This window comes from Rhipicephalus microplus, chromosome 5 (genome assembly GCF_043290135.1).
Source record: "Rhipicephalus microplus isolate Deutch F79 chromosome 5, USDA_Rmic, whole genome shotgun sequence".
Classification (NCBI taxonomy): domain Eukaryota; kingdom Metazoa; phylum Arthropoda; class Arachnida; order Ixodida; family Ixodidae; genus Rhipicephalus; species Rhipicephalus microplus.
The window spans coordinates 173,979,251-173,998,936 of record NC_134704.1 but is presented as its reverse complement, the minus strand read 5'-3'; the positions used below and the strand labels follow the sequence as shown (position 1 = coordinate 173,998,936).

At 46.6% G+C, this 19,686-nt stretch overlaps 37 non-coding genes across 37 annotated transcripts; all 37 read left to right on the top strand.

Annotated features, from left to right (window-relative positions):
* Positions 1–221: 221 nt before the first annotated feature.
* TRNAT-AGU (transfer RNA threonine (anticodon AGU)) lies at positions 222–295 on the top strand. Its single transcript has one exon. It is a non-coding gene; the product is annotated as a tRNA-Thr (tRNA).
* Positions 296–729: 434 nt separating this feature from the next.
* TRNAT-AGU (transfer RNA threonine (anticodon AGU)) lies at positions 730–803 on the top strand. The gene has a single exon. It is a non-coding gene; the product is annotated as a tRNA-Thr (tRNA).
* A 95-nt stretch (positions 804–898) lies between these two features.
* On the top strand, positions 899–972 carry TRNAT-AGU (transfer RNA threonine (anticodon AGU)). Its single transcript has one exon. It is a non-coding gene; the product is annotated as a tRNA-Thr (tRNA).
* Positions 973–1,065: 93 nt separating this feature from the next.
* On the top strand, positions 1,066–1,139 carry TRNAT-GGU (transfer RNA threonine (anticodon GGU)). The gene has a single exon. It is a non-coding gene; the product is annotated as a tRNA-Thr (tRNA).
* A 769-nt stretch (positions 1,140–1,908) lies between these two features.
* Positions 1,909–1,982, top strand: TRNAT-AGU (transfer RNA threonine (anticodon AGU)). Its single transcript has one exon. It is a non-coding gene; the product is annotated as a tRNA-Thr (tRNA).
* Positions 1,983–2,415: 433 nt separating this feature from the next.
* On the top strand, positions 2,416–2,489 carry TRNAT-AGU (transfer RNA threonine (anticodon AGU)). The gene has a single exon. It is a non-coding gene; the product is annotated as a tRNA-Thr (tRNA).
* Positions 2,490–3,092: 603 nt separating this feature from the next.
* On the top strand, positions 3,093–3,166 carry TRNAA-AGC (transfer RNA alanine (anticodon AGC)). Its single transcript has one exon. It is a non-coding gene; the product is annotated as a tRNA-Ala (tRNA).
* A 773-nt stretch (positions 3,167–3,939) lies between these two features.
* On the top strand, positions 3,940–4,013 carry TRNAT-AGU (transfer RNA threonine (anticodon AGU)). Its single transcript has one exon. It is a non-coding gene; the product is annotated as a tRNA-Thr (tRNA).
* Positions 4,014–4,109: 96 nt separating this feature from the next.
* On the top strand, positions 4,110–4,183 carry TRNAT-AGU (transfer RNA threonine (anticodon AGU)). The gene has a single exon. It is a non-coding gene; the product is annotated as a tRNA-Thr (tRNA).
* Positions 4,184–4,954: 771 nt separating this feature from the next.
* TRNAT-AGU (transfer RNA threonine (anticodon AGU)) lies at positions 4,955–5,028 on the top strand. Its single transcript has one exon. It is a non-coding gene; the product is annotated as a tRNA-Thr (tRNA).
* Positions 5,029–5,462: 434 nt separating this feature from the next.
* On the top strand, positions 5,463–5,536 carry TRNAS-AGA (transfer RNA serine (anticodon AGA)). Its single transcript has one exon. It is a non-coding gene; the product is annotated as a tRNA-Ser (tRNA).
* Positions 5,537–5,631: 95 nt separating this feature from the next.
* On the top strand, positions 5,632–5,705 carry TRNAT-AGU (transfer RNA threonine (anticodon AGU)). The gene has a single exon. It is a non-coding gene; the product is annotated as a tRNA-Thr (tRNA).
* A 93-nt stretch (positions 5,706–5,798) lies between these two features.
* On the top strand, positions 5,799–5,872 carry TRNAT-GGU (transfer RNA threonine (anticodon GGU)). The gene has a single exon. It is a non-coding gene; the product is annotated as a tRNA-Thr (tRNA).
* A 263-nt stretch (positions 5,873–6,135) lies between these two features.
* Positions 6,136–6,209, top strand: TRNAT-AGU (transfer RNA threonine (anticodon AGU)). The gene has a single exon. It is a non-coding gene; the product is annotated as a tRNA-Thr (tRNA).
* Positions 6,210–7,131: 922 nt separating this feature from the next.
* Positions 7,132–7,205, top strand: TRNAT-AGU (transfer RNA threonine (anticodon AGU)). Its single transcript has one exon. It is a non-coding gene; the product is annotated as a tRNA-Thr (tRNA).
* Positions 7,206–7,470: 265 nt separating this feature from the next.
* TRNAT-AGU (transfer RNA threonine (anticodon AGU)) lies at positions 7,471–7,544 on the top strand. Its single transcript has one exon. It is a non-coding gene; the product is annotated as a tRNA-Thr (tRNA).
* A 1,112-nt stretch (positions 7,545–8,656) lies between these two features.
* On the top strand, positions 8,657–8,730 carry TRNAT-AGU (transfer RNA threonine (anticodon AGU)). The gene has a single exon. It is a non-coding gene; the product is annotated as a tRNA-Thr (tRNA).
* Positions 8,731–8,825: 95 nt separating this feature from the next.
* Positions 8,826–8,899, top strand: TRNAT-AGU (transfer RNA threonine (anticodon AGU)). The gene has a single exon. It is a non-coding gene; the product is annotated as a tRNA-Thr (tRNA).
* A 772-nt stretch (positions 8,900–9,671) lies between these two features.
* TRNAT-AGU (transfer RNA threonine (anticodon AGU)) lies at positions 9,672–9,745 on the top strand. Its single transcript has one exon. It is a non-coding gene; the product is annotated as a tRNA-Thr (tRNA).
* A 943-nt stretch (positions 9,746–10,688) lies between these two features.
* On the top strand, positions 10,689–10,762 carry TRNAT-AGU (transfer RNA threonine (anticodon AGU)). Its single transcript has one exon. It is a non-coding gene; the product is annotated as a tRNA-Thr (tRNA).
* Positions 10,763–11,521: 759 nt separating this feature from the next.
* Positions 11,522–11,595, top strand: TRNAT-AGU (transfer RNA threonine (anticodon AGU)). Its single transcript has one exon. It is a non-coding gene; the product is annotated as a tRNA-Thr (tRNA).
* Positions 11,596–12,534: 939 nt separating this feature from the next.
* Positions 12,535–12,608, top strand: TRNAN-AUU (transfer RNA asparagine (anticodon AUU)). Its single transcript has one exon. It is a non-coding gene; the product is annotated as a tRNA-Asn (tRNA).
* Positions 12,609–13,705: 1,097 nt separating this feature from the next.
* Positions 13,706–13,779, top strand: TRNAT-AGU (transfer RNA threonine (anticodon AGU)). The gene has a single exon. It is a non-coding gene; the product is annotated as a tRNA-Thr (tRNA).
* Positions 13,780–14,047: 268 nt separating this feature from the next.
* TRNAT-AGU (transfer RNA threonine (anticodon AGU)) lies at positions 14,048–14,121 on the top strand. The gene has a single exon. It is a non-coding gene; the product is annotated as a tRNA-Thr (tRNA).
* Positions 14,122–14,216: 95 nt separating this feature from the next.
* TRNAT-AGU (transfer RNA threonine (anticodon AGU)) lies at positions 14,217–14,290 on the top strand. Its single transcript has one exon. It is a non-coding gene; the product is annotated as a tRNA-Thr (tRNA).
* Positions 14,291–14,553: 263 nt separating this feature from the next.
* Positions 14,554–14,627, top strand: TRNAT-AGU (transfer RNA threonine (anticodon AGU)). Its single transcript has one exon. It is a non-coding gene; the product is annotated as a tRNA-Thr (tRNA).
* A 602-nt stretch (positions 14,628–15,229) lies between these two features.
* Positions 15,230–15,303, top strand: TRNAT-AGU (transfer RNA threonine (anticodon AGU)). The gene has a single exon. It is a non-coding gene; the product is annotated as a tRNA-Thr (tRNA).
* A 263-nt stretch (positions 15,304–15,566) lies between these two features.
* On the top strand, positions 15,567–15,640 carry TRNAT-AGU (transfer RNA threonine (anticodon AGU)). The gene has a single exon. It is a non-coding gene; the product is annotated as a tRNA-Thr (tRNA).
* Positions 15,641–15,908: 268 nt separating this feature from the next.
* On the top strand, positions 15,909–15,982 carry TRNAT-AGU (transfer RNA threonine (anticodon AGU)). The gene has a single exon. It is a non-coding gene; the product is annotated as a tRNA-Thr (tRNA).
* A 95-nt stretch (positions 15,983–16,077) lies between these two features.
* Positions 16,078–16,151, top strand: TRNAT-AGU (transfer RNA threonine (anticodon AGU)). Its single transcript has one exon. It is a non-coding gene; the product is annotated as a tRNA-Thr (tRNA).
* A 263-nt stretch (positions 16,152–16,414) lies between these two features.
* Positions 16,415–16,488, top strand: TRNAT-AGU (transfer RNA threonine (anticodon AGU)). Its single transcript has one exon. It is a non-coding gene; the product is annotated as a tRNA-Thr (tRNA).
* Positions 16,489–17,090: 602 nt separating this feature from the next.
* On the top strand, positions 17,091–17,164 carry TRNAT-AGU (transfer RNA threonine (anticodon AGU)). Its single transcript has one exon. It is a non-coding gene; the product is annotated as a tRNA-Thr (tRNA).
* Positions 17,165–17,427: 263 nt separating this feature from the next.
* TRNAT-AGU (transfer RNA threonine (anticodon AGU)) lies at positions 17,428–17,501 on the top strand. Its single transcript has one exon. It is a non-coding gene; the product is annotated as a tRNA-Thr (tRNA).
* A 269-nt stretch (positions 17,502–17,770) lies between these two features.
* On the top strand, positions 17,771–17,844 carry TRNAT-AGU (transfer RNA threonine (anticodon AGU)). The gene has a single exon. It is a non-coding gene; the product is annotated as a tRNA-Thr (tRNA).
* A 95-nt stretch (positions 17,845–17,939) lies between these two features.
* TRNAT-AGU (transfer RNA threonine (anticodon AGU)) lies at positions 17,940–18,013 on the top strand. The gene has a single exon. It is a non-coding gene; the product is annotated as a tRNA-Thr (tRNA).
* A 265-nt stretch (positions 18,014–18,278) lies between these two features.
* Positions 18,279–18,352, top strand: TRNAT-AGU (transfer RNA threonine (anticodon AGU)). The gene has a single exon. It is a non-coding gene; the product is annotated as a tRNA-Thr (tRNA).
* A 1,110-nt stretch (positions 18,353–19,462) lies between these two features.
* Positions 19,463–19,536, top strand: TRNAT-AGU (transfer RNA threonine (anticodon AGU)). Its single transcript has one exon. It is a non-coding gene; the product is annotated as a tRNA-Thr (tRNA).
* Positions 19,537–19,686: the final 150 nt, after the last annotated feature.

The window sequence follows — 19,686 nt, the reverse complement described above, 5'->3', positions numbered from 1 at the left end:
TTTAGTTCGAAATTCTTCTGATGGTGTGACTGCCTTAACAATACGCTGCGCAGTCACCGTGTCTTAGTTTGTTATCTCACCTGTCTAGTAAACAGGAGATAGTGAGCTCGAATCTCAGTGGTACCTCGAGAGACAAGACAAATTTCTCTGTAATTTTTTGTTTTCGAAGCATAGTTCGAAAGACTTCTAATGGTGTCACTGCCTCAACGAGACGCCGCGCAGGCGCCATGGCTTAGTTGGTTAAAGCGCCTGCCTAGTAAACAGGAGATCGTGAGTTCGAATCTCACCGGTGCCTCGAGAGTCAAGACTAACGTCTCTCTAGTTTTTTGTTTTCGAAGTATAGTTCGAAATACTTCTGATGGTGTCACTGCTTGAACAAGACGCTGTGCAGGCGCCGTGGCTTAATTAGTTAAAGCGCCTGTCTAGTAAACAGGAGATCGTGAGTTCGAATCTCAGCGGTGCCTCGAGAGTCAAGACAAACGTCTCTCTAGTTTTTTTGTTTTCGAAGTATAGTTCGAAATACTTCAGATGGTGTCACTGCCTGAAGAAGACGCTGCGCAGGCGCCGTGGCTTAGTTAGTTAAAGCGCTTGTCTAGTAAACAGGAGATCGTGAGCACGGATTTCACCGGTGCCTCGGGAGTCAAGACTAACGTCTCTCTAGTTTTTTGTTTTCGAAGTTTAGTTCGAAATACTTCTGATGGTGTCACTGCCTGAACAAGACGCTGCACAGGTGCCGTGGCTTAGTTGGTTAAAGCGCCTGTCTAGTAAACAGGAGATCGTGAGTTCAAATCTCACCGGTGCCTCGAGAGTCAAGACAAACATCTCTCTAGCTTTTTGTTTTCGAAGTTTAGTTCGAAATACTTCTGATGGTGTCACTGCCTGAACAACAGGCTGCGCAAGCGCCGTGGCTTAGTTGGTTAAAGCGCCTGTCTAGTAAACAGGAGATCATGAGTTCGAATCTCACCGGTGCCTCGAGAGTCAAGACTAACGTCTCTCTAGTTTTTTGTTTTCGAAGTATAGTTCGAAATACTTCTGATGGTGTCACTGCCTGAACAAGACGCTGCAGGCGCCGTGGCTTAGTTAGTTAAAGCGCCTGTCTGGTAAACAGGAGATCGTGAGTTCGAATCTTACCGGTGTTTCGGGAGTCAAAACTGACGTCTCTCTAGTTTTTGTTTTCGAACAGTCATGACTTTTTTGCGCAAACACGTACACGGACACAAGCAAAAGAGGCAAACAACACGGGCGCCCGTGTTGTTTGCCTCTTTTTCTTGGGTCCGTGTACGTCTTTGCGCAAAGAAGTCATGATCGAGTACCAACTCGCCCAACGTTCAGTACTTTTGTTTTCGAAGTTTAGTTCGAAATACTTCTGATGGTGTCACTGCCTGAACAAAATGCTGCGCAAGCGCCGTGGCTTAGTTAGTTAAAGCGCCTTTCTAGTAAACAGAAAATCGTGAGTTCGAATCTCACCGGTGCCTCGGGAGTCAAGACTAACGTCTCTCAAGTTTTTTGTTTTCGAAGTTTATTTCGAAATACTTTTGATGGTGTCACTGCCCGAACAAGGCGCTGCGCAGGCGCCGTGGCCTAGTTGGTTAAAGCGCCTGTCTAGTAAACAGGAGATCGTGAGTTCGAATCTCTCCGGTGCCTCGAGAGTCAAGACAAACCTTTCTCTAGTTTTTTGTTTTCGAAGTTTATTTCGAAATACTTTTGATGGTGTCACTGCCCGAACAAGGCGCTGCGCAGGCGCCGTGGCCTAGTTGGTTAAAGCGCCTGTCTAGTAAACAGGAGATCGTGAGTTCGAATCTCTCCGGTGCCTCGAGAGTCAAGACAAACCTTTCTCTAGTTTTTTGTTTTCGAAGTTTAGTTCAAAATACTTCTGATGGCGTCACTGCCTGAACAAGACGCTGCGCAGGCGCCGTGGCTTAGTTGGTTAAAGCGCCTGTCTAGTAAACAGGAGATCATGAGTTCGAATCTCAACGGTGCCTCGAGAGTCAAGGATACCGTCTCTCTAGTTTTTTGTTTTCGAAGTTTAGTTCGAAATTTTTCTGATGGTGTGACTGCCTTAACAAGACGCTGCGCAGGCGCGGTGGCTTAGTTGGTTAGAGCGCCTGTCTAGTAAACAGGACATCGTGAGTTCGAATCTCACTGGTGCGTCGAGAGTGAAGACTAACGTCTCTCTAGTTTTTTGTTTTCGAAGTATAGTTCCAAATACTTCTGATGGTGTCACTGCCTGAACAAGGCGCTGCGCAGGCGCCGTGGCTTCTCTAGTTAAAGCGCCTGGCTAGTAAACAGGAAATCGTGAGTTCGAATCTCACCGGTGCCTCGAGAGTCAAGACAAACCTATCTCTAGTTTTTTTGTTTTCGAAGTTTAGTTCGAAATACTTTAATGGTGTCACTGCCTGAACAAGACGCTGCGTAGGCGCCGTGGCTTAGTTGGTTAAAGCGCCTGTCTAGTAAACAGGAGATCATGAGTTCGAATCTCACCGGTGCCTCGAGAGTCAAGACAAACGTCTCTCTAGTTTTTTGTTTTCGAAGTTTAGTTCGAAATACTTGTGATGGTGTCACTGCCTGAAGAAGACGCTGCGCAGGCGCCGTGGCTTAGTTAGTTAAAGCGCCTGTCTAGTAAACAGGAGATCGTGAGCTCGAATCTCACCGGTGCCTCGGGCGTCAAGACTAACGTCTCTCTAGTTTTTTGTTTTCGAAGTTTAGTTCGAAATACTTTTGATGGTGTCACTGCCTGAACAAGACGCTGTGCAGGCGCTGTGGCTTAGTTAGTTAAAGGGCCTGTCTAGTGAAAGGAAGATCGTGAGTTCGAATCTCACCTGTGCCTCGAGAGTCAAGACAAACGTCTCTCAAGTTTTTTTGTTTTCGAAGTTTAGTTCGAAATACTTCTGATGGTGCCACTGACTGAACAAGTCGCTGCACAGGCGCCGTGGCTCAGTTAGTTAAAGCGCCTGTCTAGTAAACAAGAGATCGTGAGTTCGAATCTCACCGGTGCCTCGAGAGTCAAGACAAACGTCTGTCTAGTTTTTTGTTTTCGAAGTTTAGTTCTAAATGCTTCTGATGGTGTCACTGCCTGAACAAGACGCTGCGCGGGCGCCGTGGCTTAGTTGGTTAAAGCGCCTGTCTAGCAACCAGGAGATCGAGAGTTCGAATCTCACCGGTGCCTCGAGAGTCAAGACTAACGTCTGTCTAGTTTTTTTTGTTTTCGAAGTATTGTTCGAAATACTTCTAATGGTGTCACTGCCTGAACAAGACGCTGCACAGGCGCCGTGGCTCATTTGGTTAAAGCGCCTGTCTAGTAAACCGGAGATCGTGCGTTCGAATCTCACCGGTGCCTCGAGAGTCAAGACAAACGTCTCTCTAGTTTTTTGTTTTCGAAGTTTAGTTCGAAATGCTTCTGATGGTGTGACGGCCTGAACAAGACGCTGCGCAGGCGCCGTGGCTTAGTTGGTTAAAGCGCCTGTCTAGTAAACAGGAGATCATGAGTTCGAATCTCACCAGTGCCTCGAGAGTCAAGACAAACGTCTCTCTAGTTTTTTGTTTTCGAAGTTTAGTTCGAAATAATTCTGATGGTGTCACTGCCTGAACAACACGCTGCGCAGGCGCTGTGGCTTAGTTAGTTAAAGCGCCTGTCTAGTAAGAGGAAGATCGTGAGTTCGAATCTCACCTGTGCCTCGAGAGTCAAGACAAACGTCTCTCAAGTTTCTTGTTTTCGAAGTTTAGTTCGAAATACTTCTGATGGTGTCACTGACTGAACAAGGCGATGCGCAGGCGCCATGGCTTAGTTAGTTAGAGCGCCTGTCTAGTAAACAGGAGATCGTGAGTTCGAATTTCACCGGTGCCTCGAGAGTCAAGACAAACGGCTCTCTAGTTTTTTGTTTTCGAAGTTTATTTCGAAACACTTCTTATGGTGTCACTGACTGAACAAGGCGCTGCGCAGGCGCCGTGGCTGAGTTGGTTAAAGCGCCGGTCTAGTAAACAGGAGATCATGAGTTCGAATCTCACCGGTGCCTCGAGAGTCAAGGCAACCGTCTCTCTAGTTTTTTTGTTTTCGACGTTTAGTTCGAAATTCTTCTGATGGTGTGACTGCCTTAACAAGACGCTGCGCAGGCGCGGTGGCTTAGTTGGTTAAAGCGCCTGTCTAGTAAACAGGACATCGTGAGTTCGAATCTCACCGGTGCCTCGAGAGTGAAGACTACCGTCACTTTAGTTTTTTGTTTTCGAAGTATAGTTCCAAATACTTCTGATGGTGTCACTGCCTGAACAAGACGCTGCGCAGGCGCCGTGGCTTCTCTAGTTAAAGCGCCTGTCTAGTAAACAGGAAATCGTGAGTTCGAATCTCACCGGTGCCTCGAGAGTCAAGACAAACCTTTCTCTAGTTTTTTGTTTTCGAAGTTTAGTTCAAAATACTTCTGATAACGTCACTGCCTGAACAAGACGCTGCGCAGGCGCCGTGGCTTAGTTGGTTAAAGCGCCGCTCTAGTAAACAGGAGATCATGAGTTCGAATCTCACCGGTGCCTCGAGAGTCAAGGCAACCGTCTCTCTAGTTTTTTGTTTTCGAAGTTTAGTTCGAAATTCTTCTGATGGTGTCACTGCCTCAACGAGACGCCGCGCAGGCGCCATGGCTTAGTTGGTGAAAGCGCCTGCCTAGTAAACAAGAGATCGTGAGTTCGAATCTCACCGGTGCTTCGAGAGTAAAGACAAACGTCTCTCTAGTTTTTTGTTTTCGAAGTTTAGTTCGAAATACTTCTGATGGTGTCACTGCCTCAACGAGACGCCGCGCTGGCGCCATGGCTTAGTTGGTTAAAGCGCCTGCCTAGTAAACAAGAGATCGTGAGTTCGAATCTCACCGGTGCTTCGAGAGTCAAGGCAACCGTCTCTCTAGTTTTTTGTTTTCGACGTTTAGTTCGAAATTCTTCTGATGGTGTGACTGCCTTAACAAGACGATGCGCAGGCGCGGTGGCTTAGTTGGTTAAAGCGCCTGTCTAGTAAACAGGACATCGTGAGTTCGAATCTCACCGGTGCCTCGAGAGTGAAGACTACCGTCTCTTTAGTTTTTTGTTTTCGAAGTATAGTTCCAAATACTTCTGATGGTGTCACTGCCTGAACAAGACGCTGCGCAGGCGCCGTGGCTTCTCTAGTTAAAGCGCCTGTCTAGTAAACAGGAAATCGTGAGTTCGAATCTCACCGGTGCCTCGAGAGTCAAGACAAACCTTTCTCTAGTTTTTTGTTTTCGAAGTTTAGTTCAAAATACTTCTGATAACGTCACTGCCTGAACAAGACGCTGCGCAGGCGCCGTGGCTTAGTTGGTTAAAGCGCCGCTCTAGTAAACAGGAGATCATGAGTTCGAATCTCACCGGTGCCTCGAGAGTCAAAGCAACCGTCTCTCTAGTTTTTTTGTTTTCGAAGTATAGTTTGAAATACTTCTGATGGTGTCACTGCCTGAACAAGACGCTGCACAGGTGCCGTGGCTTAGTTGGTTAAAGCGCCTGTCAAGAAAACAGGAGATCGTGAGTTCAAATCTCACCGGTGCCTCGAGAGTCAAGACAAACATCTCTCTAGCTTTTTGTTTTCGAAGTTTAGTTCGAAATACTTCTGATGGTGTCACTGCCTGAACAACAGGCTGCGCAGGCGCCGTGGCTTAGTTGGTTAAAGCGCCTGTCTAGTAAACAGGAGATCATGAGTTCGAATCTCACCGGTGCCTCGAGAGTCAAGACTAACGTCCCTCTAGTTTTTTGTTTTCGAAGTATATTTCGAAATACTTCTGATGGTGTCACTGCCTGAACAAGACGCTGCGGGCGCCGTGGCTTAGTTAGTTAAAGCGCCTGTCTGGTACACAGGAGATCGTGAGTTCGAATCTCACCAGTGCTTCGGGAGTCAAGACTGACGTCTCTCTAGTTTTTTGTTTTCGAACATTCATGACTTTTTTGCGCAAACACGTACACGGACACAAGCAAAAGAGGCAAACAACACGGGCGCCCGTGTTTTTTGCCTCTTTTTCTTGTGTCCGTGTACGTCTTTGCGCAAAGAAGTCATGATCGAGTACCAACTCGCCCAACTTTCAGTACTTTTGTTTTCGAAGTTTACTTAGAAATACTTCTGATGGTGTCACTGCCTGAGCAAGACGCTGAGCAGGCGCCGTGGCTTAGTTGGTTAAAGCGCCTGTCTAGTAAACAGGAGATCATGAGTTCGAATCTCAGCGGTGCCTCGAGAGTCAAGCAAACGTCTCTAGTTTTTTTGTTTTCGAAGTTTAGTTCGAAATACTTCTGATGGTGTCACTGCCTGAACAAGACGCTGCGCAGGAGCCGTGGCTTAGTTGGTTAAAGCGCCTGTCTAGTAAACAGGAGATCATGAGTTCGAATCTCACCGGTGCCTCGAGAGTCAAGACTAACGTCTCTCTAGTTTTTTGTTTTCGAAGTATAGTTCGAAATACTTCTGATGGTGTCACTGCCTGAACAAGACGCTGCAGGCGCCGTGGCTTAGTTAGTTCAAGCGCCTCTCTGGTAAACAGGAGATCGTGAGTTCGAATCTTACCGGTGCCTCGGGAGTCAAGACTGACGTCTCTCTAGTTTTTGTTTTCGAACAGTCATGACTTTCTTGCGCAAACACGTACACGGACACAAGGAAAAGAGGCAAACAACACGGGCGCCCGTGTTGTTTGCCTCTTTTCCTTGTGTCCGTGTACGTCTTTGCGCAAAGAAGTCATGATCGAGTACCAACTCGCCCAACTTTCAGTACTTTTGTTTTCGAAGTTCAGTTCGAAATACTTCTGATGGTATCACTGCCTGAACAAAACGCTGCGCAAGCGCCGTGGCTTAGTCCTGTCTAGTAAACAGGAGATCATGAGTTCGAATCTCAGCGGTGCCTCGAGAGTCAAGCAAACGTCTCTCTAGTTTTTTTGTTTTCGAAGTTTAGTTCCAAATTCTTCTGATGGTGTGACTGCCTTAACAATACGCTGCGCAGTCACCGTGTCTTAGTTGTTATCTCACCTGTCTAGTAAACAGGAGATAGTGAGCTCGAATCTCAGCGGTACCTCGAGAGACAAGACAAATTTCTCTGTAATTTTTTGTTTTCGAAGTATAGTTCGAAAGACTTCTAATGGTGTCACTGCCTCAACGAGACGCCGCGCAGGCGCCATGGCTTAGTTGGTTAAAGCGCCTGCCTAGTAAACAGGAGATCGTGAGTTCGAATCTCACCGGTGCCTCGAGAGTCAAGACTAACGTCTCTCTAGTTTTTTGTTTTCGAAGTATAGTTCGAAATACTTCTGATGGTGTCACTGCCTGAACAAGACGCTGTGCAGGCGCCGTGGCTTAATTAGTTAAAGCGCCTGTCTAGTAAACAAGAGATCGTGAGTTCGAATCTCAGCGGTGCCTCGAGAGTCAAGACAAACGTCTCTCTAGTTTTTTTGTTTTCGAAGTTTAGTTCGAAATACTTCTGATGGTGTCACTGCCTGAACAAGACGCTGCGCAGGCGCCGTGGCTTAGTTGGTTAAAGCGCCTGTCTAGTAAACAGGAGATCTTGAGTTCGAATCTCACCGGTGCCTCGAGAGTCAAGACTAACGTCTCTCTAATTTTTTTGTTTTCGAAGTATAGTTCGAAATACTTCAGATGGTGACACTGCCTGAAGAAGACGCTGCGCGGGCGCCGTGGCTTAGTTAGTTAAAGCGCTTGTCTAGTAAACAGGAGATCGTGAGCACGGATTTCACCGGTGCCTCGGGAGTCAAGACTAACGTCTCTCTAGTTTTTTGTTTTCGAAGTTTAGTTCGAAATACTTCTGATGGTGTCACTGCCTGAACAAGACGCTGCACAGGTGTCGTGGCTTAGTTGGTTAAAGCGCCTGTCTAGTAAACAGGAGATCATGAGTTCGAATCTCACCGGTGCCTCGAGAGTCAAGACAAACATCTCTCTAGCTTTTTTGTTTTCGAAGTTTAGTTCGAAATACTTCTGATGGTGTCACTGCCTGAACAACAGGCTGCGCAGGCGCCGTGGCTTAGTTGGTTAAAGCGCCTGTCTAGTAAACAGAAGATTATGAGTTCGAATCTCACCGGTGCCTCGAGAGTCAAGACTAACGTCTCTCTAGTTTTTTTTGTTTTCGAAGTTTAGTTAGAAATACTTCTGATGGTGTCACTGCCTGAACAAAAGGCTGCGCAGGCGCTGTGGCTTAGTTAGTTAGAGCGCCTTTCTAGTAAACAGGAGATCGTGAGTTCGAATCTCACCGGTTCCTCGGGAGTCAAGACTAACGTCTCTCTATTTTTTTGTTTTCGAACATTCATGACTTCTTTGCACAAACACGTACACGGACACAAGGAAAAGAGGCAAACAACACGGGCGCCCGTGTTGTTTGCCTCTTTTCCTTGTGTCCGTGTACGTGTTTGCGCAAAGAAGTCATGATCGAGTACGAACTCGCCCAACTTTCAGTACTTTTGTTTTCGAAGTTTAGTTCGAAATACTTCTGATGGTGTCACTGCCTGAACAAGACGCTGCGCAGGCGCCATGGCTTATTTGGTTTAAGCGCCTGTCTAGTAAACCGGAGATCGTGAGTTCGAATCTGACCAGTGCCTCGAGAGTCAAGACAAACGTCTCTCTAGTTTTTTTGTTTTCGAAGTATAGTCGAAATACTTCAGATGGTGTCACTGCCTGAACAAGATGCTGCGCAGGCGCCGTGGCTTAGTTAGTTAAAGCGCCTGTCTAGTAAACAGGAGATCGTGAGTTCGAATCTCACCGGTGCCTCGGGAGTCAAGACTAACGTCTCTCTAGTTTTTTGTTTTCGAAGTTTAGTTCGAAATACTTCTGATGGGGTCACATCTTGAACAAGACGCTGCACAGGTGCCGTGGCTTAGTTGGTTAAAGCGCCTGTCTAGTAAACAGGAGATCATGAGTTCGAATCTCACCGGTGCCTCGAGAGTCAAGACAAACATCTCTCTAGCTTTTTTGTTTTCGAAGTTTAGTTCGAAATACTTCTGATGGTGTCACTGCCTGAACAACAGGCTGCGCAGGCGCCGTGGCTTAGTTGGTTAAAGCGCCTGTCTAGTAAACAGAAGATTATGAGTTCGAATCTCACCGGTGCCTCGAGAGTCAAGACTAACGTCTCTCTAGTTTTTTTTGTTTTCGAAGTTTAGTTAGAAATACTTCTGATGGTGTCACTGCCTGAACAAAAGGCTGCGCAGGCGCTGTGGCTTAGTTAGTTAGAGCGCCTTTCTAGTAAACAGGAGATCGTGAGTTCGAATCTCACCGGTGCCTCGAGAGTCAAGACTAACGTCTCTCTAGTTTTTTGTTTTCGAAGTATAGTTCGAAATACTTCTGATGGTGTCACTGCTGAACAAGACGCTGCGCAGGCGCCGTGGCTTAGTTAGTTAAAGCGCCTGTCTAGTAAACAGGAGATCGTGAGTTCGAATCTCACCGGTTCCTCGGGAGTCAAGACTAACGTCTCTCTATTTTTTTGTTTTCGAACATTCATGACTTCTTTGCGCAAACACGTACACGGACACAAGGAAAAGAGGCAAACAACACGGGCGCCCGTGTTGTTTGCCTCTTTTCCTTGTGTCCGTGTACGTGTTTGCGCAAAGAAGTCATGATCGAGTACGAACTCGCCCAACTTTCAGTACTTTTGTTTTCGAAGTATAGTACGAAATACTTCACATGGTGTCACTTCCTGAACAAGACGCTGCGCAGGCGCCGTGGCTTAGTTGGTTAAAGCGCCTGTCTAGTAAACAGGAGATTATGAGTTCGAATCTCACCGGTGCCTCGAGAGTCAAGACAAACATCTCTCTAGCTTTTTGTTTTCGAAGTTTAGTTCGAAATACTTCTGATGGTGTCACTGCCTGAACAACAGGCTGCGCAGGCGCCGTGGCTTAGTTGGTTAAAGCGCCTGTCTAGTAAACAGAAGATTATGAGTTCGAATCTCACCGGTGCCTCGAGAGTCAAGACTAACGTCTCTCTAGTTTTTTTTTGTTTTCGAAGTTTAGTTAGAAATACTTCTGATGGTGTCACTGCCTGAACAAAACGCTGCGCGGGCGCTGTGGCTTAGTTAGTTGAAGCGCCTTTCTAGTAAACAGGAGATCGTGAGTTCGAATCTCACCGGTGCCTCGAGAGTCAAGACTAACGTCTCTCTAGTTTTAGTTTTCGAAGTATAGTTCGAAATACTTCTGATGGTGTCACTGCCTGAACAAGACGCTGCGCAGGCGCCGTGGCTTAGTTAGTTAAAGCGCCTGTCTAGTAAACAGGAAATCATGAGTTCGAATCTCACCGGTGCCTCGAGAGTCAAGACAAACGTCTCTCTAGTTTTTTGTTTTCGAAGTTTAGTTCGAAATAATTCTGATGGTGTCACTGCCTGAACAAAAGGCTGCGCAGGCGCTGTGGCTTAGTTAGTTAAAGCGCCTGTCTAGTAAGAGGAAGATCGTGAGTTTGAATCTCACCTGTGCCTCGAGAGTCAAGACAAACGTCTCTCAAGTTTCTTGTTTTCGAAGTTTAGTTCGAAATACTTCTGATGGTGTCACTGACTGAACAAGGCGCTGCGCAGGCGCCATGGTTTAGTTGGTTAAAGCGCCTGTCTAGTAAACAGAAGATTATGAGTTCGAATCTCACCGGTGCCTCGAGAGTCAAGACTAACGTCTCTCTAGTTTTTTTGTTTTCGAAGTTTAGTTCGAAATACTTCTTATGGTGTCACTGCCTGAACAAGACGCTGCGTAGGCGCCGTGGCTTAGTTGGTTAAAGCGCCTGTCTAGTAAACAGGAGATCATGAGTTCGAATCTCACCGGTGCCTCGAGAGTCAAGACAAACGTCTCTCTAGTTTTTTGTTTTCGAAGTTTAGTTCGAAAAACTTCTGATGGTGTCACTGCTGAACAAGACGCTGCGCAGGCGCCGTGGCTTAGTTAGTTAAAGCGCCTGTCTAGTAAACAGGAGATCGTGAGTTCGAATCTCACCGGTTCCTCGGGAGTCAAGACTAACGTCTCTCTATTTTTTTGTTTTCGAACATTCATGACTTCTTTGCACAAACACGTACACGGACACAAGGAAAAGAGGCAAACAACACGGGCGCCCGTGTTGTTTGCCTCTTTTCCTTGTGTCCGTGTACGTGTTTGCGCAAAGAAGTCATGATCGAGTACGAACTCGCCCAACTTTCAGTACTTTTGTTTTCGAAGTTTAGTTCGAAATACTTCTGATGGTGTCACTGCCTGAACAAGACGCTGCGCGGGCGCTGTGGCTTAGTTAGTTAAAGCGCCTTTCTAGTAAACAGGAGATCGTGAGTTCGAATCTCACCGGTGCCTCGAGAGTCAAGACTAACGTCTCTCTAGTTTTAGTTTTCGAAGTATAGTCGAAATACTTCAGATGGTGTCACTGCCTGAACAAGACGCTGCGCAGGCGCCGTGGCTTAGTTGGTTAAAGCGCCTGTCAGGAGATCGTGAGTTCGAATATCACTGGTGCCTCGAGAGTCAAGACAAACGTCTCTCTACTTTTTTGTATTCGAAGTCTAGTTCGAAATACTTGTGATGGTGTCACTGCCTGAACAAGACGCTGCGTAGGCGTCGTGGCTTAGTTGGTTAAAGCGCCTGTCTAGTAAACAGGAGATCATGAGTTCGAATCTCACCGGTGCCTCGAGAGTCAAGACAAACGTCTCTCTAGTTTTTTGTTTTCGAAGTTTAGTTCGAAATACTTCTGGTGGTGTCACTGCCTGAACAAGACGCTGCGCAGGCGCCGTGGCTTAGTTAGTTAAAGCGCGTGTCTAGTAAACAGGAGATCGTGAGTTCGAATCTCACTGGTGCCTCGGGAGTCAAGACTAACGTCTCTCTAGTTTTTTTGTTTTCGAACATTCATGACTTCTTTGCGCAAACACGTACACGGACACACGGAAAAGAGGCAAACAACACGGGCGCCCGTGTTGTTTGCCTCTTTTCCTTGTGTCCGTGTACGTGTTTCCGCAAAGAAGGCATGATCGAGTACGAACTCGCCCAACTTTCAGTACTTTTGTTTTCGAACTTTAGTTCGAAATACTTCTGATGGTGTCACTGCCTGAACAAGACGCTGCGCCGGCGCCGTGGCTTATTTGGTTAAAGCGCCTGTCTAGTAAACCGGAGATCGCGAGTTCGAATCTCACCGGTGCCTCGGGAGTCAAGACTAACGTCTCTAGTTTTTTGTTTTCGAAGTTTAGTTCGAAATACTTCTGATGGTGTCACTGCCTGAACACGACGCTGCGCAGGTGCCGTGGCTTAGTTGGTTAAAGCGCCTGTCTAGTAAATAGAAGATTATGAGTTCGAATCTCACCGGTGCCTCGGGAGTCAAGACTAACGTCTCTAGTTTTTTGTTTTCGAAGTTTAGTTCGAAATACTTCTGATGGTGTCACTGCCTGAACACGACGCTGCGCAGGTGCCGTGGCTTAGTTGGTTAAAGCGCCTGTCTAGTAAATAGAAGATTATGAGTTCGAATCTCACCGGTGCCTCGAGAGTCAAGACTAACGTCTCTCTAGTTTTTTTTTGTTTTCGAAGTTCAGTTAGAAATACTTCTGATGGTGTCACTGCCTGAACAAAACGCTGCGCAGGCGCTGTGGCTTAGTTAGTTTAAGCGCCTCTCTATTAAACAGGAGATCGTGAGTTCGAATCTCACCGGTGCCTCGAGAGTCAAGACTAACGTCTCTCTAGTTTTTTTGTTTTCGAAGTATAGTTCGAAATACTTCTGATGGTGTCACTGCCTGAACAAGACGCTGCGCGGGCGCTGTGGCTTAGTTAGTTAAAGCGCCTGTCTAGTAAGAGGAAGATCGTGAGTTCGAATCTCACCTGTGCCTCGAGAGTCAAGACAAACGGCTCTCTACTTTTTTGTTTCCGAAGTCTAGTTCGAAATACTTGTGATGGTGTCACTGCCTGAACAAGACGCTGCGTAGGCGCCGTGGCTTAGTTGGTTAAAGCGCCTGTCTAGTAAACAGGAGATCATGAGTTCGAATCTCACCGGTGCATCGAGAGTCAAGACAAACGTCTCTCTAGTTTTTTGTTTTCGAAGTTTAGTTCGAAATACTTCTGATGGTGTCACTGCCTGAGCAAACAACACGGGCGCCCGTGTTGTTTGCCTCTTTTCCTTGTGTCCATGTACGTGTTTGCGCAAAGAAGTTATGATCGAGTACGAACTCGCCCAACTTTCAGTACTTTTGTTTTCGAAGTTTAGTTCGAAATAATTCTGATGGTGTCACTGCCTGAACAAGACGCTGCGCAGGCGCCGTGGCTTATTTGGTTCAAGCGCCTGTCTAGTAAACCGGAATTCGTGAGTTCGAATTTCACCGGTGCCTCGAGAGTCAAGACAAACGGCTCTCTAGTTTTTTGTTTTCGAAGTTTACTTCGAAACACTTCTGATGGTGTCACTGCCTGAACAAGACGCTGCGCAGGCGCCATGGCTTAGTTAGTTAAAGCGCCTGTCTAGTAAACAGGAGATCGTGAGTTCGAATCTCACCGGTGCCTCGGGAGTCAAGACTAACGTCTCTCTATTTTTTTGTTTTCGAACATTCATGACTTCTTTGCGCAAACACGTACACGGACACAAAAAAAAGAGGCAAACAACACGGGCGCCCGTGTTGTTTGCCTCTTTTCCTTGTGTCCGTGTACGTGTTTGCGCAAAGAAGTCATGATCGAGTACGAACTCGCCGAACTTTCAGTACTTTTGTTTTCGAAGTTTAGTTCGAAATACTTCTGATGGTGTCACTGCCTGAACAAGACGCTGTGCAGGCGCCGTGGCTTAGTTGGTTAAAGCGCCTGTCTAGTAAACAGAAGGTTATGAGTTCGAATCTCACCGGTGCCTCGAGAGTCAAGACTGACGTCTCTCTAGTTTTTTTTGTTTTCGAAGTTTAGTTAGAAATACTTCTGATGGTGTCACTGCCTGAACAAAACGCTGCGCAGGCGCTGTGGCTTAGTTAGTTAAAGCGCCTTTCTAGTAAACAGGAGATCGTGAGTTCGAATCTCACCGGTGCCTCGAGAGTCAAGACTAACGTCTCTCTAGTTTTTTTTGTTTTCGAAGTTTAGTTAGAAATACTTCTTATGGTGTCACTGCCTGAACAAGACGCTGCGCAGGCGCCGTGGCTTAGTTGGTTAAAGCGCCTGTCTAGTAAACAGGAGATCGTGAGTTCGAATATCACTGGTGCCTCGAGAGTCAAGACAAACGTCTCTCTACTTTTTTGTTTTCGAAGTCTAGTTCGAAATACTTGTGATGGTGTCACTGCCTGAACAAGACGCTGCGTAGGCGCCGTGGCTTAGTTGGTTAAAGCGCCTGTCTAGTAAACAGGAGATCATGAGTTCGAATCTCACCGGTGCCTCGAGAGTCAAGACAAACGTCTCTCTAGTTTTTTTGTTTTCGAAGTATAGTTCGAAATACTTTTGATGGTGTCACTGCCTGCACAAGACGCTGCGCAGGCGCCGTGGCTTAGTTAGTTAATGCGCTTGTCTAGTAAACAGGAGATCGTGAGTTCGAATCTCACCGGTGCCTCGGGAGTCAAGACTAACGTCTCTAGTTTTTTGTTTTCGAAGTTTAGTTCGAAATACTTCTGATGGTGTCACTGCCTGAACAAGACGCTGCACAGGTGCCGTGGCTTAGTTGGTTAAAGCGCCTGTCTAGTAAACAGGAGATCGTGAGTTCAAATCTCACCGGTGCCTCGAGAGTCAAGACAAACGTCTCTCTAGTTTTTTGTTTTCGAAGTTTAGTTCGAAATACTTCTGATGGTGTCACTGCCTGAGCAATACGCTGCGCAGGCACCGTGGCTTAGTTAGTCAAAGGGCCTGTCTAGTAAACAGGAGATCGTGAGTTCGAATCTCACCGGTGCCTCGGGAGTCAAGACTAACGTCTCTCTAGTTTTTTTGTTTTCGAACATTCATGACTTCTTTGCGCAAACACGTACACGGACACAAGGAAAAGAGGCAAACAACACGGGCGCCCGTGTTGTTTGCCTCTTTTCCTTGTGTCCATGTACGTGTTTGCGCAAAGAAGTTATGATCGAGTACGAACTCGCCCAACTTTCAGTACTTTTGTTTTCGAAGTTTAGTTCGAAATACTTCTGATGGTGTCACTGCCTGAACAAGACGCTGCGCAGGCGCCGTGGCTTATTTGGTTCAAGCGCCTGTCTAGTAAACCGGAATTCGTGAGTTCGAATTTCACCGGTGCCTCGAGAGTCAAGACAAACGGCTCTCTAGTTTTTTGTTTTCGAAGTTTACTTCGAAACACTTCTGATGGTGTCACTGCCTGAACAAGACGCTGCGCAGGCGCCGTGGCTTAGTTAGTTAAAGCGCCTGTCTAGTAAACAGGAGATCGTGAGTTCGAATCTCACCGGTGCCTCGGGAGTCAAGACTAACGTCTCTCTATTTTTTTGTTTTCGAACATTCATGACTTCTTTGCGCAAACACGTACACGGACAAAAGGAAAAGAGGCAAACAACACGGGCGCCCGTGTTGTTTGCCTCTTTTCCTTGTGTCCGTGTACGTGTTTGCGCAAAGAAGTCATGATCGAGTACGAACTCGCCCAACTTTCAGTACTTTTGTTTTCGAAGTTTAGTTCGAAATACTTCTGATGGTGTCACTGCCTGAACAAGACGCTGCGCAGGCGCCGTGGCTTAGTTGGTTAAAGCGCCTGTCTAGTAAACAGAAGGTTATGAGTTCGAATCTCACCGGTGCCTCGAGAGTCAAGACTGACGTCTCTCTAGTTTTTTTTGTTTTCGAAGTTTAGTTAGAAATACTTCTGATGGTGTCACTGCCTGAACAAAACGCTGCGCAGGCGCTGTGGCTTAGTTAGTTAAAGCGCCTTTCTAGTAAACAGGAGATCGTGAGTTCGAATCTCACCGGTGCCTCGAGAGTCAAGACTAACGTCTCTCTAGTTTTTTTTGTTTTCGAAGTTTAGTTAGAAATACTTCTTATGATGTCACTGCCTGAACAAGACGCTGCGCAGGCGCCGTGGCTTAGTTGGTTAAAGCGCCTGTCTAGTAAACAGGAGATCGTGAGTTCGAATATCACTGGTGCCTCGAGAGTCAAGACAAACGTCTCTCTACTTTTTTGTTTTCGAAGTCTAGTTCGAAATACTTGTGATGGTGTCACTGCCTGAACAAGACGCTGCGTAGGCGCCGTGGCTTAGTTGGTTAAAGCGCCTGTCTAGTAAACAGGAGATCATGAGTTCGAATCTCACCGGTGCCTCGAGAGTCAAGACAAACGTCTCTCTAGTTTTTTTGTTTTCGAAGTATAGTTCGAAATACTTCAGATGGTGTCACTGCCTGCACAAGACGCTGCGCAGGCGCCGTGGCTTAGTTAGTTAATGCGCTTGTCTAGTAAACAGGAGATCGTGAGTTCGAATCTCACCGGTGCCTCGGGAGTCAAGACTAACGTCTCTAGTTTTTTGTTTTCGAAGTTTAGTTCGAAATACTTCTGATGGTGTCACTGCCTGAACAAGACGCTGCACAAGTGCCGTGGCTTAGTTGGTTAAAGCGCCTGTCTAGTAAACAGGAGATCGTGAGTTCAAATCTCACCGGTGCCTCGAGAGTCAAGACAAACGTCTCTCTAGTTTTTTGTTTTCGAAGTTTAGTTCGAAATACTTCTGATGGTGTCACTGCCTGAGCAATACGCTGCGCAGGCACCGTGGCTTAGTTAGTCAAAGGGACTGTCTAGTAAACAGGAGATCGTGAGTTCGAATCTCACCGGTGCCTCGGGAGTCAAGACTAACGTCTCTCTAGTTTTTTTGTTTTCGAACATTCATGACGTCTTTGCGCAAACACGTACACGGACACAAGGAAAAGAGGCAAACAACACGGGCGCCCGTGTTGTTTGCCTCTTTTCCTTGTGTCTATGTACGTGTTTGCGCAAAGAAGTTATGATCGAGTACGAACTCGCCCAACTTTCAGTACTTTTGTTTTCGAAGTTTAGTTCGAAATACTTCTGATGGTGTCACTGCCTGAACAAGACGCTGCGCAGGCGCCGTGGCTTATTTGGTTCAAGCGCCTGTCTAGTAAACCGGAATTCGTGAGTTCGAATTTCACCGGTGCCTCGAGAGTCAAGACAAACGGCTCTCTAGTTTTTTGTTTTCGAAGTTTACTTCGAAACACTTCTGATGGTGTCACTGCCTGAACAAGACGCTGCGCAGGCGCCGTGGCTTAGTTAGTTAAAGCGCCTGTCTAGTAAACAGGAGATCGTGAGTTCGAATCTCACCGGTGCCTCGGGAGTCAAGACTAACGTCTCTCTATTTTTTTGTTTTCGAACATTCATGACTTCTTTGCGCAAACACGTACACGGACACAAGGAAAAGAGGCAAACAACACGGGCGCCCGTGTTGTTTGCCTCTTTTCCTTGTGTCCGTGTACGTGTTTGCGCAAAGAAGTCATGATCGAGTACGAACTCGCCCAACTTTCAGTACTTTTGTTTTCGAAGTTTAGTTCGAAATACTTGTGATGGTGTCACTGCCTGAACAAGACGCTGCGCAGGCGCCGTGGCTTAGTTGGTTAAAGCGCCTGTCTAGTAAACAGAAGGTTATGAGTTCGAATCTCACCGGTGCCTCGAGAGTCAAGACTGACGTCTCTCTAGTTTTTTTTGTTTTCGAAGTTTAGTTAGAAATACTTCTGATGGTGTCACTGCCTGAACAAAACGCTGCGCAGGCGCTGTGGCTTAGTTAGTTAAAGCGCCTTTCTAGTAAACAGGAGATCGTGAGTTCGAATCTCACCGGTGCCTCGAGAGTCAAGACTAACGTCTCTCTAGTTTTTTTTTGTTTTCGAAGTTTAGTTAGAAATACTTCTTATGGTGTCACTGCCTGAACAAGACGCTGCGCAGGCGCCGTGGCTTAGTTGGTTAAAGCGCCTGTCTAGTAAACAGGAGATCGTGAGTTCGAATATCACTGGTGCCTCGAGAGTCAAGACAAACGTCTCTCTACTTTTTTGTTTTCGAAGTCTAGTTCGAAATACTTGTGATGGTGTCACTGCCTGAACAAGACGCTGCGTAGGCGCCGTGGCTTAGTTGGTTAAAGCGCCTGTCTAGTAAACAGGAGATCATGAGTTCGAATCTCACCGGTGCCTCGAGAGTCAAGACAAACGTCTCTCTAGATTTTTGTTTTCGAAGTTTAGTTCGAAATACTTCTGATGGTGTCACTGCCTGAACAAGACGCTGCGCCGGCGCCGTGGCTTATTTGGTTAAAGCGCCTGTCTAGTAAACCGGAGATCGTGAGTTCGAATCTCACCGGTGCCTCGAGAGTCAAGACAAACGTCTCTCTAGTTTTTTTGTTTTCGAAGTATAGTTCGAAATTCTTCAGATGGTGTCACTGCCTGCACAAGACGCTGCGCAGGCGCCGTGGCTTAGTTAGTTAAAGCGCTTGTCTAGTAAACAGGAGATCGTGAGTTCGAATCTCACCGGTGCCTCGGGAGTCAAGACTAACGTCTCTAGTTTTTTGTTTTCGAAGTTTAGTTCGAAATACTTCTGATGGTGTCACTGCATGAACAAGACGCTACGCAGGCGCCGTGGCTTATTTGGTTCAAGCGCCTGTCTAGTAAACAGGAGATCGTGAGTTCAAATCTCACCGGTGCCTCGAGAGTCAAGACAAACATCTCTCTAGCTTTTTGTTTTCGAAGTTTAGTTCGAAATACTTCTGATGGTGTCACTGTCTGAACAACAGGCTGCACAGGCGCCGTGGCTTAGTTGGTTAAAGCGCCTGTCTAGTAAATAGAAGATTATGAGTTCGAATCTCACCGGTGCCTCGAGAGTCAAGACTAACGTCTCACTAGTTTTTTTTTGTTTTCGAAGTTTAGTTAGAAATACTTCTGATGGTGTTACTGCCTGAACAAGACGCTGCGTAGGCGCCGTGGCTTAGTTGGTTAAAACGCCTGTCTAGTAAACAGGAGATCATGAGTTCGAATCTCACCGGTGCATCGAGAGTCAAGACAAACGTCTCTCTAGTTTTTTGTTTTCGAAGTTTAGTTCGAACTACTTCTGATGGTGTCACTGCCTGAACAAGACGCTGCGCAGGCGCCGTGGCTTAGTTAGTCAAAGCGCCTGTCTAGTAAAAAGGAGATCGTGAGTTCGAATCTCACCGGTGCCTCGGGAGTCAAGACTAACGTCTCTCTAGTTTTTTGTTTTCGAACATTCATGACTTCTTTGCGCAAACACGTACACGGACACAAGGAAAAGAGGCAAACAACACGGGCGCCCGTGTTGTTTGCCTCTTTTCCTTGTGTCCGTGTACGTGTTTGCGCAAAGAAGTCATGATCGAGTACGAACTCGCCCAACTTTCAGTACTTTTGTTTTCGAAGTTTAGTTCGAAATACTTCTGATGGTGTCACTGCCTGAACAAGATGCTGCGCAGGCGCCATGGCTTATTTGGTTAAAGCGCCTGTCTAGTAAACCGGAGATCGTGAGTTCGAATCTCACCAGTGCCTCGAGAGTCAAGACAAACGTCTCTCTAGTTTTTTTGTTTTAGAAGTATAGTTCGAAATACCTCAGATGGTGCCACTGCCTGAACAAGACGCTGCGCAGGTGCCGTGGCTTAGTTAGTTAAAGCGCCTGTCTAGTAAACAGGAGATCGTGAGTTCGAATCTCACCGGTGCCTCGGGAGTCAAGACTAACGTCTCTCTAGTTTTTTGTTTTCGAAGTTTAGTTCGAAATACTTCTGATGGTGTCACTGCCTGAACAAGACGCTGCACAGGTGCCGTGGCTTAGTTGGTTAAAGCGCCTTTCTAGTAAACAGGAGATCATGAGT